The following is a 14,657-nucleotide window of genomic DNA, read 5'->3' on the forward strand; positions in this document are numbered from 1 at the left end:
AATAGTCCTGTCACACAATAGATAGTGACACTGAATATGTTCATATATGTACAGGGGAATGTATAAGTGGGTGAGTGGCTAGATGGCTAGATGGATGGATGTGTGGGCAGGTAGGTAGATGGATTGGGGAATGAGATGGTCTGATGAGTAGATAGAAAATAGATAGGTGGGTGAGTAGATATGTGGATGGGTGGGTAGATTGGTGAGTGGAGGGATCATGGATAGATGAGTTGGGTTGATAGGTGGGTGGGTGTATAGATGGATGGGTGTGTAGATTGACGGGTATATGAATAGACCAGTGTATGGATGGGTGGGTTAATGAATAGGTGTTCTTATATTATACCCACAAGTCTGGTCTAATCCATTTCTCCTGTAGGACTGAACATGTGGATGCTATATTTGTCATTTGTTCTCTAAAGAGAGCCTGGACTGTTGTGTTAATTTTGAAATATATTGAGTAGAATTTTCTTCTTGCAGTAACTGGATGCTGGAGCTGAGCTCTCAGAGGGGAGGGCCACTGTACTGCTTTTTTATGCTTAGTAGCCTTACCACCCCCTCTGCTCTTTACCATTGGATTTGAGCTCTTTGCTGACTGACCTTTAGACACAAAGTCTGAGTATTCAAGCCCAGAAAAGCCACGTGATTCCTCTGAGAGAAGCATTTTAATAAAGGCTCTGCAACAGTGAAATACCTGGCTTAAAGGGTAAACAGATTCCTGTTTGGCTTTTTTCCCTGTGATCCTTCTTCAGTCTCTGTAGATTTGTCTGACTGGCCCTGCCCAAAGGTCACAGCATCTACCTACTCCCTGATTACTGACTGAAGAAAAATGGTTCCATCTTTGAAAAAATGGGTAATTATCAAGTCTTGTTTGTGTTCTTGGTCCTTTGGAGAACATAGCATACCTGACCTCAGTTGGGCCCATTTGCTTTCCCTCTTCCCAGGTCACAATCACAGCCAATCTGACACTGCAGCTATGATACCCAACTGATTCTTGGTGTTGGGGGTTTAAAGACCTCAGACTCTCCCAGAAGACCCTACACCAAGTTACCAGGGAGCCAGAAAAATAGAAATAAAATAGACCCCCTGCCTTCTGTAGCTTATTTCTTATTGGCCAGGGGTGGGTAGGGCCAAGGCCCAACCTGTAACTTCCTGCTGTGACGCAGGTCACACAGAAAACAGTTCAGAGATCATTACTCAAGATGCAAATGTCAGCTCATGTTGATGATGGGTCCTCCTGTGAACCTTTTGAGGGGCAGGGTGATGAAGAGAGAGACTGCCTAAGAAATTTACAATGCCAAAATAAGACTCAAAGCTCAGATGCCCTCACCCAGATGGAGTGACCAGCTATCTCAGTCTTCCCAGGCTTCAGGAGTCACTTGCATCCTTAGCACCAATGCTCTGAGTTCAGAAGTACTGAGGTCTCAGAGAGGGGAACTTTTATAAAAGCCATGGAGCCCTAAGTTGGCAGAGTCAGGCTGTAGATCTCCTGGGTATCCCAGCATTCAGTAAGCAGTATGAACAAAACTTTCAGAAGCTGTACCTTCCACCAAGCCTTCTGCCAGAAGAAGAATCCCCTCTTCCCAAGGCTCAGGGATTGTTGCAGAACAAGGAGCAGAAACAGTTTAAGAGTCAGAGGCAGTGCATGACTACACAGAAGACACAGCAAGACACCTGCACATATGAAGCCACAGTGGTTGTGATAGTGTATGTAGGACCTGAGCAAGCCCAAGCCAGAACAAATCCAGGTATTAAAAGGGGATATGGGCATGCCATCCTTGTAAGGCACTAGCCTAGGTGATCCTCAATGTGTTACTAACATCTGGAGCTATTGACAATTGTTAGCTGCTGAGAGAAGAAGAGAGAGTTTTCTTTAAGAGTGTTCTACTCCTGATAGGTTGACCACACTCCAGAGGAAAGATATGTATCCAAGAATATTTGGGAAGCACGAGTTGGTCTTGATGGTTATTTTGAAACAAACACAAATTTGGGTGGATGAAAAGAGTTGGGGTAGGGCTGAATATGATCAAAACACATTGTATGAAATCTCCAAAAAACTAATAAATAAAAAACAAAGACACAGCATATATATCCCACAGAATCTCATATCAAGTTCAGGCCCACCTCCATGTCTGACTGAAGCAGAAAGCATGCTTCTGCTCTTTCTTCTCTGGCCTCAAAGAGTTAAAATAATAGGGGATAAATTACCATGTTCTGAGAAAGTATACTCCAAGCACCTGGGTGGGCACAGCATGTCCTGGAAAGGCCATCCCTTAGGCTAGCCCTGGAGGTCCCCCAACACTGGTGTCAGACACCAGTGGAGAAATGGTATGCAAGAAAAGAATCTCCAAACTGCACTTGCTTAAAAGTGCTATTCTCCTGAGTGAATGCAAAAAAAATTCCACTCATAACTAAACTTCATACACAGAATCAATGTTGAATGTATCAAACGCCAAGGGTGTTTGTCTAGAATTTAAATAATTTTACTTATTCCAGGAGCTAAGCTCCCTTTTCCTTGGAGTTATTTGCCATATAGACGAAGGCTTCCATCAGACAGGACATTTTATTTGATTACATTTGGGTGATGTACATATTTACACAGCATCAGTGAGGCAGAAATGCCCTTTTAAAATCATGCTTTTGGCCTCAATGGGCCCGTCAGCTGTACACTGCATCAACCAAGTCCTGCAGGTCTACGGTTAAGCCCATGTCTGGCTCTGGGCTTGAGGTTGACATTTGGACTGTGGTCATCAGCCCCTGGGTATGCAGATATCCTGGAAGCTTTGTGGACTCAGAGAGATGAGATCTAAAATCTTTAAAAGTTCTATCATTCCAAAAGTACTCTTTAAAGCTCCGTGGACGAGGGGGGAAAATCAACCACCTGTGATCTATGACCAAGGGCAGCAAACAGCACCTTGCTCTAGACCAATCCCACTCTTTGGTTCCCCTGCACGGTTCTTCTTGGAATGTACAGGAAGGGAACAAGTAGTACTTGGGGATATACAGTTCAAGTGTTCCTTTCTCCCTAAACAAAGTTCCAAACTGCTGAGCATCCGTTCACAGGAGCCTGGGATGCAGCCTGGTTGGTTGTCGAAAGGACTGGAGGCATTAAATGGTGCAAGTGCTTACGTGGGGGCATGGAGTGTCCTGAATCCGAGTGACCCTAGACTACTGCTGGTTGTCAGTTCTCACAGACTGGCTGGTGACCCTGCAGCCTCATTGGAGGCTGGGGAAAGGCTGAGACTATCTTGACTTCTGATGTAGCACTGGTGGGAGGAGCTGCTGGAACCCATGCTTGTGTGTAAATGCCAATGCAGGCTAGGTACCAGAGGGTCAGAAAAGCCACTGCCCTTTTGTCTGGCTCTGCCCAGACACACTAGGCTCCAGAAGCCACTTCTGCTATCTTTGTTCTCAAACAGTAAGGGTAGATCAGTGTGGACGCCAAGAGAATCATCAGAAATAATACACTAGAGAAGTCAGCCTGGCCATTTGTCACCTAGAGGGACCAACCCTGGACTCAGAGGCATGTCCACACAGCAGACCAGATGCAGCAGCAAGCCTTGGGAGCCCAGAGAGTGGGACTATTAGGAGGTGTGGCCTGTTGGAGATGTGTCACTGTGGGTGTGGGCTATAAGCCCCTCATCCTTGCTGCCTGGAAGCCAGTCGTCCACTAGCAGCCTTCAGATGGAGGACTCTCAGCTCCTTCTGCACCATGCCTGCCTGGATGCTGCCATGTTCCTGCCTTGATGACAATGAACTGAACCTCTGAACCTATAAACCAACCCCAATTAAATGTTGTTCTTAAAAGAGTTGTCTTGGTCATGGTGTCTGTTCACAGCAGTAAAAGCCTGAGACAAGAGGGAATGTCTGCCTAGTCTCTTTCTGACAAGACCCTCATAAAACTCATCATACTGCATTTTCTCACATACAAACTCTTTCAGATTGGCTGCCAGGAGGCTCAGAAGTATTTCGGTTCTATAACTGAGTGGGGTTAAACCTCTGTTGTTATGCTTTGAATGAAAAATGCACACAACATGTTCCTATAATGGAGCAATTGCTCCCCAGACAGTAGCACTGTTTGGGGAGGTAGTGGAACCTTCAGGATGTAGAGGCCTTTAGGAGGAAGTGGGTCACAGGAAGACCCTGTGTGGTCACAGGCCTTGCTATGGTTCAGGCTCCATCCCCACCACCTCTGTTTCTTAGCCTCCTAAGGAAGCAGCCTCATGTTCCTGCCACCATAACTATGAGCCACTCCAACCACCATGCTTTCTCCACTGTTATGCGTACCCTCAAACCATGATCCAAAATAAATCCTTTCTAAATTGTTTCTTGTCAGGTATTTGGTCATAACAATGAAAAAGTAAATTAATGCACCTGGAAAAAAAATCTACTGTCACATTCAGGACAGGGTTGCAGGCAGAGTTGTCAGGCACTCCCACCTCGAGCTCAAATATTTTCATATTGTGCCTGCATTGCAACCCTCTTCAACCTACAGAACAGTCAAGGTCGGCTCAGCTGAGCTACTAGACTCTTACTCTGTAAGATGGAGAGGTCACAGCCATTGCATAGCATCCTACAGTGCAGGACAGAAAGCTATAGGTCTCCAGCCGCAGCAGCACTACTGCACTGTCCAGCAAGTTGCTAATGTGTGCGCAAGGCATGCATGTAAGTGTGTGTATGTGTGGGAGTGGTGTGGAGTGAATTTGTGTGTGCTTGTATATAGGGATGCATGTACATGGGTAAATCCATGTGTGCTCATATCTGAGTGTGTTTGTGCTCTGATAAAGTACTCACAGGAGCCTGGAGCACTCACCTGTGTTCTGTTTCTGTCAGCCACACATGGGTGAAAATCACAAGTTGGCCAGGGAGGGAAACATGAGAAGTACACTGCCTTTCTTGTGAAGTCTGGAGAAAAGCAGGTTCTAGAGAGGAGGTGTCTGTGTAGCCACTCAGCCAGAGAGTTTAATACTAAGAAGAAAAATCCACAGAATGAATAGAAGGAGCCACAGAAAGCTGTGGCTGAAGCTCAGCAGGAAGCAGGCCCTCAAGGGCTCCAGAGCTGCTCAGCATTCATCCCCAGACTTCCCCACAGCATCAGGACCTTGTGGCTGGCTGAGGATCAGCCCTGCCAAGACTTTCTGCACTGGCAGCATCTGGAGAGCTAGCTAAGCATTTGCGCCTTGGTCTCATTCAGCCTTTCCTGGGGCTGCAGTGTCACTGGTGTTGGTGGGGGAAAGGGTGGCCTGTCAATGGTACCTGATCCTGTTTTACCCCACCCAGGTCTCCTCAAAGTCCACCCAAACCTCTGCCTGTGAGGTTTAAAGTAGATATCATCATCACTACATCTTCTTCTTGAGACACAGATAGAGTTTGGTACCCTCTTGAGTCCCTGGACTCTCTGCCTAGACTGAGCCCCTCTTTGCCTCACCTGGGCACCTCTGGCTGGGCTGTCACCCACATAAATGCCCAGGGAATACTTAACTTGCTTGTGTGTGGCCAATCATTGGGCACCCTGCACCAAGCCAGGACCTATAGGAACCCTTACTTCTCTGCAGCCCTGCCATCTTTCTCCTCCTTTTAAGAGCATCTCCACCACTTGCAAAGGAGAGAATATCATGAGAAAGAACAAAACAGAGATCCTCTGCCTAAAGGAATAGGTGCTGGTTGCTGCAAGGGACTTGGTATTCTGTCTGGAGGGACACAGAAATGCACCAGACCCTCAAAAGAAACATGGTTTGTATTAACCAGCCCCCAAGTTGCTCTGAAGAGTCAGTGACCTTCTCTGAGTGCACTTGTGGAGGTAGAGTTCTAGCAGATGAAAGACAGGAGGAGCTGTGCACTGCCCTCATTTGTGAAGCTGATCTACACAGAGATGAGACCTAGCAATTCTGAAATCACTGTGTGTGTTCCAGAACTGAGGAGCAAACAAACATATTATGGGTAATCAGAACAAGTAACATAATTTGTGGGGACTAATGCAAAAGGTGAATTCAGAACCCTTACCCAGAATGCATTTAGAGCTCAGGAGCTAGGGGGAGGTCACGCCTTGTCACTTCGGTGCTTGAGAAGTCAGCCTTGGTAACATAGACCCTGGCTCAAAACAACTGGGCTGTGGATAGAACTCAGGGGTCGAGCACTTGTCTAGCAGGTCCTGGACAATACACACACACACACACACACACACACACACACACAAATGTCACAACAAGACCACAGCATCAATCATGTCCTCTTATCTGTGCTGAGACCTCACATAGCCAGAAACTGTCATATGGACAGCAAGGGTTGCTCTGGAAAGACCAGCTGTGTGTGAATGACCATGATTGGGACCATGATGGAGAGAAGGAGCAGGTTGAGCTGTAGAATTGTACATAAGTGACACACAGACACACAGCCAGCTGTCACATATGGATGGAACACAGCAAAGATGTTGGCACCACAACATGTATCTCACCTACATCCCCCAAAAAACTGACACAGGAATACCCAGTGCCCCTGAGTACTCCCACAGCCCAAGTCTTTTTGACACCTTTTTCCAGACAGGGACATTGTGGTGACCCTAGAGCACCAGTTCCTCACAAGTAAAGTAGGGCTCCAAAGTGATATGCCAAGAGGGCAGAGCCTACCTGAAAAGCCTGAAAGTCTAGACCCCAGAGCGATGGGAATCAGGAACGGTCATTCATGAAACAGCACAGTAATGTGGCCAGAGCCATCAAAGAACATTAAATGCTCAGAAATAAGATAAGTAGTGGCCTGTCACTTAGCACCAAGTCTCACCCCAAAGAAAGAACAAGTGGTGTCTGCACCATGGAGAGGCCTGAGCACCGCTTCACACGCTCCAGCTCAACAATACACAGTAGACAAGATGGCAGCCCAGTGTCTTCATGTCCACTGACAATCACCCATCCTGGAGCCATATCCCCTGCTAAGGTCACTGAAGGGAGGAGAAGTTGAGGTGCAGTTGAGAGGTCCTGGATTGGACACTGGGCCAGATGTGTACATGAAGTCTGCAGTTCATGGCACCATACTGGAATCAGCATCCTAACTGTGAACCCTGTACTGAGCTTATGTGAGCTGTTGGCCTTGGGGTAAGTGATATGGAATGTGCTAGAATCCTCTGAAATGTATTGAAAACTTTGGTCAAGTATTTTATAATAACTAGTTAAGAAATACTCCTTAAAGTAGATCTAGCCAAGATACCCAATGTGTGAGCGGTGTTCCAAAATCATTTGAGATCTGCCCCTGCCCCGTGGTATGATTATATTATGACCATCTGACAGACTGGGGAACTTGTGTCCCACAAATTCAAGTCCTCCAAAGACCTTAGAATGATACATGGCTTAGAAATGAGATCTTTGCAGATGTGCTAGTTAAGATGAGATGTGTCAGACTGAGATGGAACCTAAATCTAAGAACTCTCGTCTTCATAAAAAGAGATCTCAAGAGATCATGTAGAATACAGCAGGTATTGGATGATGTGCCCATGAGCCAAGGAACCCAATCTCTTTTCAGCAGCCTAAAAACCCCAGAAAGCTGGGAAAGAGTCAATTCTCAGAGATGTGGGAGCTAAAGACACTATGATCTCAGGTTTATAGCTCCCAAAGTGGAAAAGCCTTGTTCTTATTACTTTGGTCCAAGCAACCTGTTCCTATTGCGATATGCGTGGGTCTCTCACAGAGTTTGCCTTGCCTTCCAACCTTGCAATTACTCTGCTACTCTTCAGGGATCCACATCCACTCAATGCGGTAGGAATGACAAAGCAGGATTCAGGTCCTACACAATACCCTGTGTGGCCTGGCACTCACCAGCTGCACCCATAGAAAGCCAGGAGGCTGTGATCTGCATTCCTTCTGAATTTCTTTCCTTCACTGGACCAGAATAGGCATCCAGCCCTTGCCCTACTGACCCAAGAGATGTCTGCTTTTGATTTGCTTATGGTGACTTAATTTGTGTACATTTTAACATTAATTTTCTAAAAATAAACATGTTTCTGGACAAGTCTGGGTTCACAGAAAAACTGAGAAGGTAAAGACTTCCCACATTCCCCTCTCCCCTAGAGTCCGATCCTTTTCCATTACTGCCCCACACAGCAGCACATCTGTCCAGCTAGATTCTCTTTCCTTTCTTATGCCCTTGATGTTGTGTAGAAAATGCACCTGTGAAGCCTGGGTTTTTTTCCTTCATATTATCTTCCAGAAACTTTGTCATTATTCATTTTAGATTTTGGTCTCATGTGCCTGAAGTTAATTTGTGTTTTTATATGTAGCCATCTGCTGCTCCCTGCTTTTTATTAAAAGGCCCATCTTTCTTCCAGTGATCTGTCTTTCAAGTGAAAGGTAAGTTGACTATACTCACATGGTCCAAGTTTTGAATTCTCTCCACTCTGTTGATCTATCTGCCTGCTCCTTCACTGGTACCAAAGCTTCTTGCCTTCTGCAGCTGTCCAACAGGTCATGAAATGGTTCATCCTGTCAATTTAATTAAGAAGCACCTAGGATATTAGTGACACATGGCTGGATGTGAGGGGGACACATTTCCTGACACAGTTAGACCATGAGGGAACTGACCTGTTCAGCATGCTAACCCTTCAATAGGTTGGCAATGTGATGATACCACTGGGTGATAATGAAAGGTAGGTAGGGCTGTCATGGAGAAAGTGGGTCACTGAGAGGGCCCTTAGCTTGTATCTTGCTATGATTCCTTCTTTTTCCTTTTTCTGCTTCCTAACTATAGATATAAACTGCTCCCCCACCACCATGACTGACAGAAACTGTACAAAATGAACAATTCCTCCTTTTCAGGTATTCTCAGGTACTTTGGTAAAGTAAGGAATGCAGTACTGAAGTCAGTCATGTCAGCCTCCTACCTTGTTCTACTTGTCCTGGCTCTGCACTGGCCATTCTAGACCTTTAGAGGCAGTCTGTGGATATAGCTCTGTTTGCTGAGATATATTTGGGTGAACTGATTTTAAAATGGTGGAATGTCTCAGCGTTTTGTTATTCTGCTTCTATGGCTCCCTTCCCACAAGGCACATGCACTGTAATTCTCAGACAAGTCCATGTTTTCCTTTCCATGATTAGATCCTTGGCACTTTAGAGTCTTTCTGGGATTGAGCATGGGCACTGAGCAGGAAGTAATGGTTCAGATCTTTTTCTAAGGGCTTGTACACGTGCCCTAAGAAAATTACTATTCAAGAATTCGTCTTTCCCCATCTTCACTGTATTTTAAATCAGACATTATCAGAGTAATTTGGACAAGTGTAGCACTCCTGGGAGTTCTGGTATTCTGACATCACACAGAGAACCACCAGCCCTCTTGGAACACAAGCCATGAGTCCATGGCTAATGCAGATAACCCACAAGTGAGCACAGGAAACAATGACTAAATACTGGGACATTCTAAACAAACCCGAGCTGCCCTCATTGTGTTTCGTGACAAATTCCTGGAAAAGTCAACGTATAGTGGAACCATTAGAATAATGAGTCTCTGTATGCAGGCTAATACTCAGCTCAGGTTTCTCAGTGCCTGGAAAATCTTGGAAAAATGTCCTGAGACCGATCCCACATATGTCTTTTAGGCAGTCCAACATCCTATACTGGAAGGCCAGCCCATTCATCGGACAGCCTCTGAAAGCCCCTTAGAAGTTTCTAGTTTCCTCAGAAGTCCTTCAGTGGAGTCTGGCCTGGGGTGGAGCGACCTGTCAGCTGTTTTCACCACTAGACAGTAGACTCATGGCTGCCTCTATCTGTGGGTGAAGCTCATGGGTTCACAGGCTGTCTTGTGTCTGAACTGCTATTGATTTTCTTTTTATTATGAAGAGCCAGGTCAGTCACTGTGTTCATGGAAGCCTACCTGGTAAAAACCAATGTTAGCATTTGTAACTGAGATAGAAATGCAGAGAAAGTCGGGGGGGTTGGGGAAAGGATGTCTCCAACATGTCATCATCCACACCATGACGATGAGAACTGGTATATAACAAGAAGAGTGAGGTAATTCACCACAGAAACAAAGGAAACTGATTTTTTTTCTTTTGTGAATGGGAAAACCTGCAGAGTACATCTCACCTGAAATGTGTGTGTGTTTCTCACTTAAGCAATCCCCCAGGGCTCACTCTGTGGGCACTAACTGGGTATCTTACCTTTTAATCTACTTCTGACATCAAAGACTTGGTTCAGTATAGAGCCTCCAGGATCAGGGCTCAGCATCATAAAGATCCCCATGTCACCTTCCAGTCGTACGTAGATTCCAATCCCCAGGGTTCACACTTCTATCCGTATTGGCTACGACTTTCCATCTCCCAACATTGGGTTCAGTGACTTTCCAAGGTGCCTCAAAGAACTCAAGATCTTTTTCCTACATGTCCTGATTTATTATGAGGAATATACAGACAGTTGCAGATGTCCATTGGCTGAGTCAAGGTTGCAATCCCAGGGCAACTGAACATCCCCATGGTTAAGGAATATAGATCTTCTCCACTGGTTTTATTGCTGTTACTTAAATAATTGTGTCCTCTCAAATGGAAGCCAGACAATGCCTGTGGTTTAGTTATTGTTCTTGTTGTTATAAAAATACCCTGAGAAAGCAACTTAAAAGAGTTGACTCTGGCTTACAGTTAAAGGATCCAGTCCATCATAATGGGAAGTCCTGGTAACAGAAGAATACAGCAGTTGGTCAAGTTGCATTAGCAGTCAGGAAGACTGAATACCAGTCAGGGGGAGATGAATACCATGGTCAGCTTACTTTTTTCTTTTTATAAAGTCCAGGCCACAGGGCTAAAGAATAGTGTCATCCTCATTTAGGGTAGATCGTCCTAATTCAACTAACCCAATGAAGATGACCCCCTTAAAGGGATGCCTCAAATATCTAGAGGAAATACTCCTTTCTTGGCTCAGTTTCCTCTTCTATGAAATATGACTTTTTGATCCTCACTTGGGAACACTGCATGAACTGACTGAATTATGGGAACTGGTTCCAGCAAGAAGCTGTCACATAAACTTATCTTTTTTTTTTTTACCCACTTGACATTGATTCTTGATGGGTTCCACCAGTGTGTAGTGAAGTGTTCTCTCTGATGTGCCTGCATCTGCATCTATGTCTTAGGAACCCATTATCTTCTGTGTTTGTGGTAGTTTTTCCTGATTTAGGAAGGGCTCTGTGCCCTAGCACTAGGTCTTGAGGTAGTAGATCCAGAGCTGTCATTATTACACTTGTCAAGGGGGCAATTACAGGGACGATCCAGTGCTTAACAAAGGCATTAGCTTGGAGCTTGACGGCCTGATGAGACAACAGATGCAGCCTCATGTCTGCCACAGAAAGAACCATTTCCATGAGCTTGTTGGCTGTCAGAAGCTGTTTAGCTCCCCATGAGCTCCAGAGAATATAATCTATTATTTGCTCAAAACCAGATTTCTTGAGGTAACTATAAACCCCAGACTTGAATCACACTGACAGCTCTGTGGGAAGCTGGCCTGGCTCTGTGTACGATAATGACAGGGCTGTGTTTTACAGCTGACACTGGCAACCCCATTGATTTTCCTTCAGTAGAATTGGACCATCAATGAGGGTAATGACCCTAGAGGACCAGCAATGTCCACACTACATCAGTTTGCATCGGTGGAATCAAGAAATCCAAATCTTCATGTCTAGAGGCCTGTTTCTACTGCCCACCACCTTCACCCTCCCCCTCTAACTCAAGTGCCCCACAACTCCATTAAGAGGATAGAGGCTTCTGCCCTATAGCATTGGGGGTGATCAGCCCCAGGACTAGGCAGAGAACTGACGAGTCCTGAGCCCCAAACAGAAGACTATAATTAAACATGACCGAATGCACCTGGCAGCCTGGAGTCTGAAATGGAAGCCCTGAGTGAACATGAAGCAGGGGTTTCATGCCTTCGTCGCCTAAATAGCTGACATTTAGTCCCAGTCCTGAGTCAATGGAGACAAATCAGGCCATGTGCACCATGCAATGCCCAGAGCCTGCCCTACCACCTATTCTCCTGTATCTTTTCTCCCTTACCCAAGACTGAAGGGACAGTGCATCATGGGAAAGCCATATCTGCTCCTTTGTGTTCTGACCATGGCCCAGGATTTTACAAAGGGACAAAGTGTCTTGAATTTGCACTTCCCCAATCATCCTGCATTAATTATCACTGTGTCACTGCCAGAGCTCACAGTGAACACAAACAAAAAGGTTCAGGTAATTTTTTTTCTCCTGAACCTGTTTTCTGGAATGTTCTAAGGGACCTCAAATAATAGTAATGAGAAGACATTTAAAAGCTAATATATCACCTGCTAACATGGATATGACACACACTCACATACACATACGTGTGTGAGGGGAGGGAAGGAGAGAGCTATGATTGCTGAGGACTTACCTCAGATCGTCTGTAAGAACAGTACATGCTCTTATATATCCATGATATGTAGCACCTTCTCTGTGAGAATGCAAAAAAATAAATCATGTGATTTGGTTTCACGACAAAGTAAACTTAGAGGTCATCAGAGAACCATAAATAAGCAGGAGGCCTCAGCTGCCTCCTAAAGATGGCAGTTGGTATCTGCTTGTCTGGATGCTCTCTGTTCATCTGCAGGTTGAAATCTGTCAGGCAGTGTATTACATGACCGAGACCACATATCAGAAAAGGAGGAAGCTTGAGGCACAGGAAATACATTAGGTAAGGCTTTGTGTTCTGAACCGACAGAATGAGGAAATTGGAGAGGGAGCAATACTAGATACCACGTGATTGTCCCTCCATGAAGAACTCAATGAGAAATTCTGGGATAATAAAAATGTGATTGGGGGAGGGGAGCTGGAGAGATGGTAAAGAGCACTGACTGCTATTCTAGAGGTCCAGAGATCAATTCCCAGCAACCACATGATGGCTCACAACCATCTGTAATAGGATCCAATGCCCTCTTCTGGTGTATCTGAAGAGAGCAAGAGTGTACTCACATACATAAAATAAATAAGTCCTTTTTTATTTAAAAAAATGCAATTAGGAATATAAAAACTACTGCTTTGCATGAAATTGGCATGCCAGCCATTTTGTCTTGGCTGATCTCTGGCTTCTGCAAAATCAAAAATAAATCAATTTTACTACTTTGACTCACCAGTACTCCTTTTAAAATATTCCCTCTCTCCCCCCCTCTGCCCCTCCTCCCCTCCTCTCTTTCTGGGTGTGGGTGTACATGTGTGGTCAGTGTTCATGAAGCTAAAGTCAGTGCTGGAAAGGATGATTATCCCTAATGTCTAAACAGACACCACTACCTAGACTTCAATTATACCTAGTTGTCCAAGATTTCTGAGACTGGATGGACTGACTGGATGGGCTATGAGAGCAGGAATCCAGCAAAGGTAGAACACTAGTTTCTGGGATTTGAAAAAGAAGTTTCTACCCTGTGAAGAATGTTGAAAGACAAACTGTAAATCCAAGGGGCCCTGCTGGAACTGGTGCTTGACAAAGAGTGCCAACTTGGAATGTTATCACATGCTGACCTAGCTCAGAAGCCAAGTTTTAGTTGGAGCTCCCTCCTGTGCAGGACCCAAACAGGGCAGATGCGTGTGTGTGTGTGTGTGTGTGTGTGTGTGTGTGTGTGTGTTTGCGTGTGCTCGCATGCATGCATGCATGCATAGATACTTGTCCAGGTCCCAAGAGAGATCCACAATAGCAAGTCTCTCAGGAAATCTGTGCAGTTGTACAGGCTCTTTCTTAGTGAGACTCCAAATGGCAAATGCCCCACTCTTGAAGCCAGCAAGGATGACAGCAGAAATGGAGAGTGACCAAGGTGTCACCAAGCCCATTTCAGCTATAACAATGGACCTGGGACCTTGACAAAAAAATAGGCATTTGAGGAATAGTGGGAATCCCCCACGTTCCTGGGTTCTGAAACCACTTCTGAGGACTCCCTGCATCCTAGCATTGTCAAGAGCCTCACTCCATCAGTCTACTGAATATCACAGGTTCATCCACCGGGTGACAAGAATAGAAAGAGTAACCTATGAGCAAGACAATTTTCCAAAGAGCTTGAAGGCTTTGTGTGCATTAGGTTTACATCACTGAGATCAACTGGAGGGAAGGCCAGAGACATAGATAGGACTGTCAGATATCACTGCGAGGCTGACAAAATCATAGGAATAAGCGACCCTGAAGAGGAGATTCATTTGACAAAGGGGTCTCAGATGGATCCAATGATTCTGCTCCAGCCCCATAGGAGTTTGTGACCAAGTACCATCCCTGTCTTTGTAACCACAAATCCTGCTTCAACCTGTTCAGACCTAGCCAGTTTCCCTGTGATTCCTCCCAAGCCCTGTGCTAGCAGGTTTGGTGTCAGTCTGACACAAGTTAACAGTCTTTTGGGAAGAGGAAAACTCAATTGAGAAAATGTCCCCGCCAGAGTGGCCTGTGGAAAAGTCTGTGGTACATCTTCTTGATTGATGATTAATGTGGCAGTGCCACCCCTGGGCTGGTGCTTTCATAAAACAGGCTGAGCAAGCCATGGGAGTAAGCTAGTAAGCAGCATTCCTCCATGGCTTCTGCTTCGGATCCTTCCTTGATATCCTTCAGTGATGTGGAAGTATAAGCATAATAAACCCTTTCCTCTCCAAATTTCTTTCAGTCATGGTGTTCATCACAGCAATAGAAACCCTAAGATACCCTTAG

Source organism: Grammomys surdaster, unplaced genomic scaffold (genome assembly GCF_004785775.1).
Source record: "Grammomys surdaster isolate TR1022 unplaced genomic scaffold, NIH_TR_1.0 843, whole genome shotgun sequence".
Classification (NCBI taxonomy): domain Eukaryota; kingdom Metazoa; phylum Chordata; class Mammalia; order Rodentia; family Muridae; genus Grammomys; species Grammomys surdaster.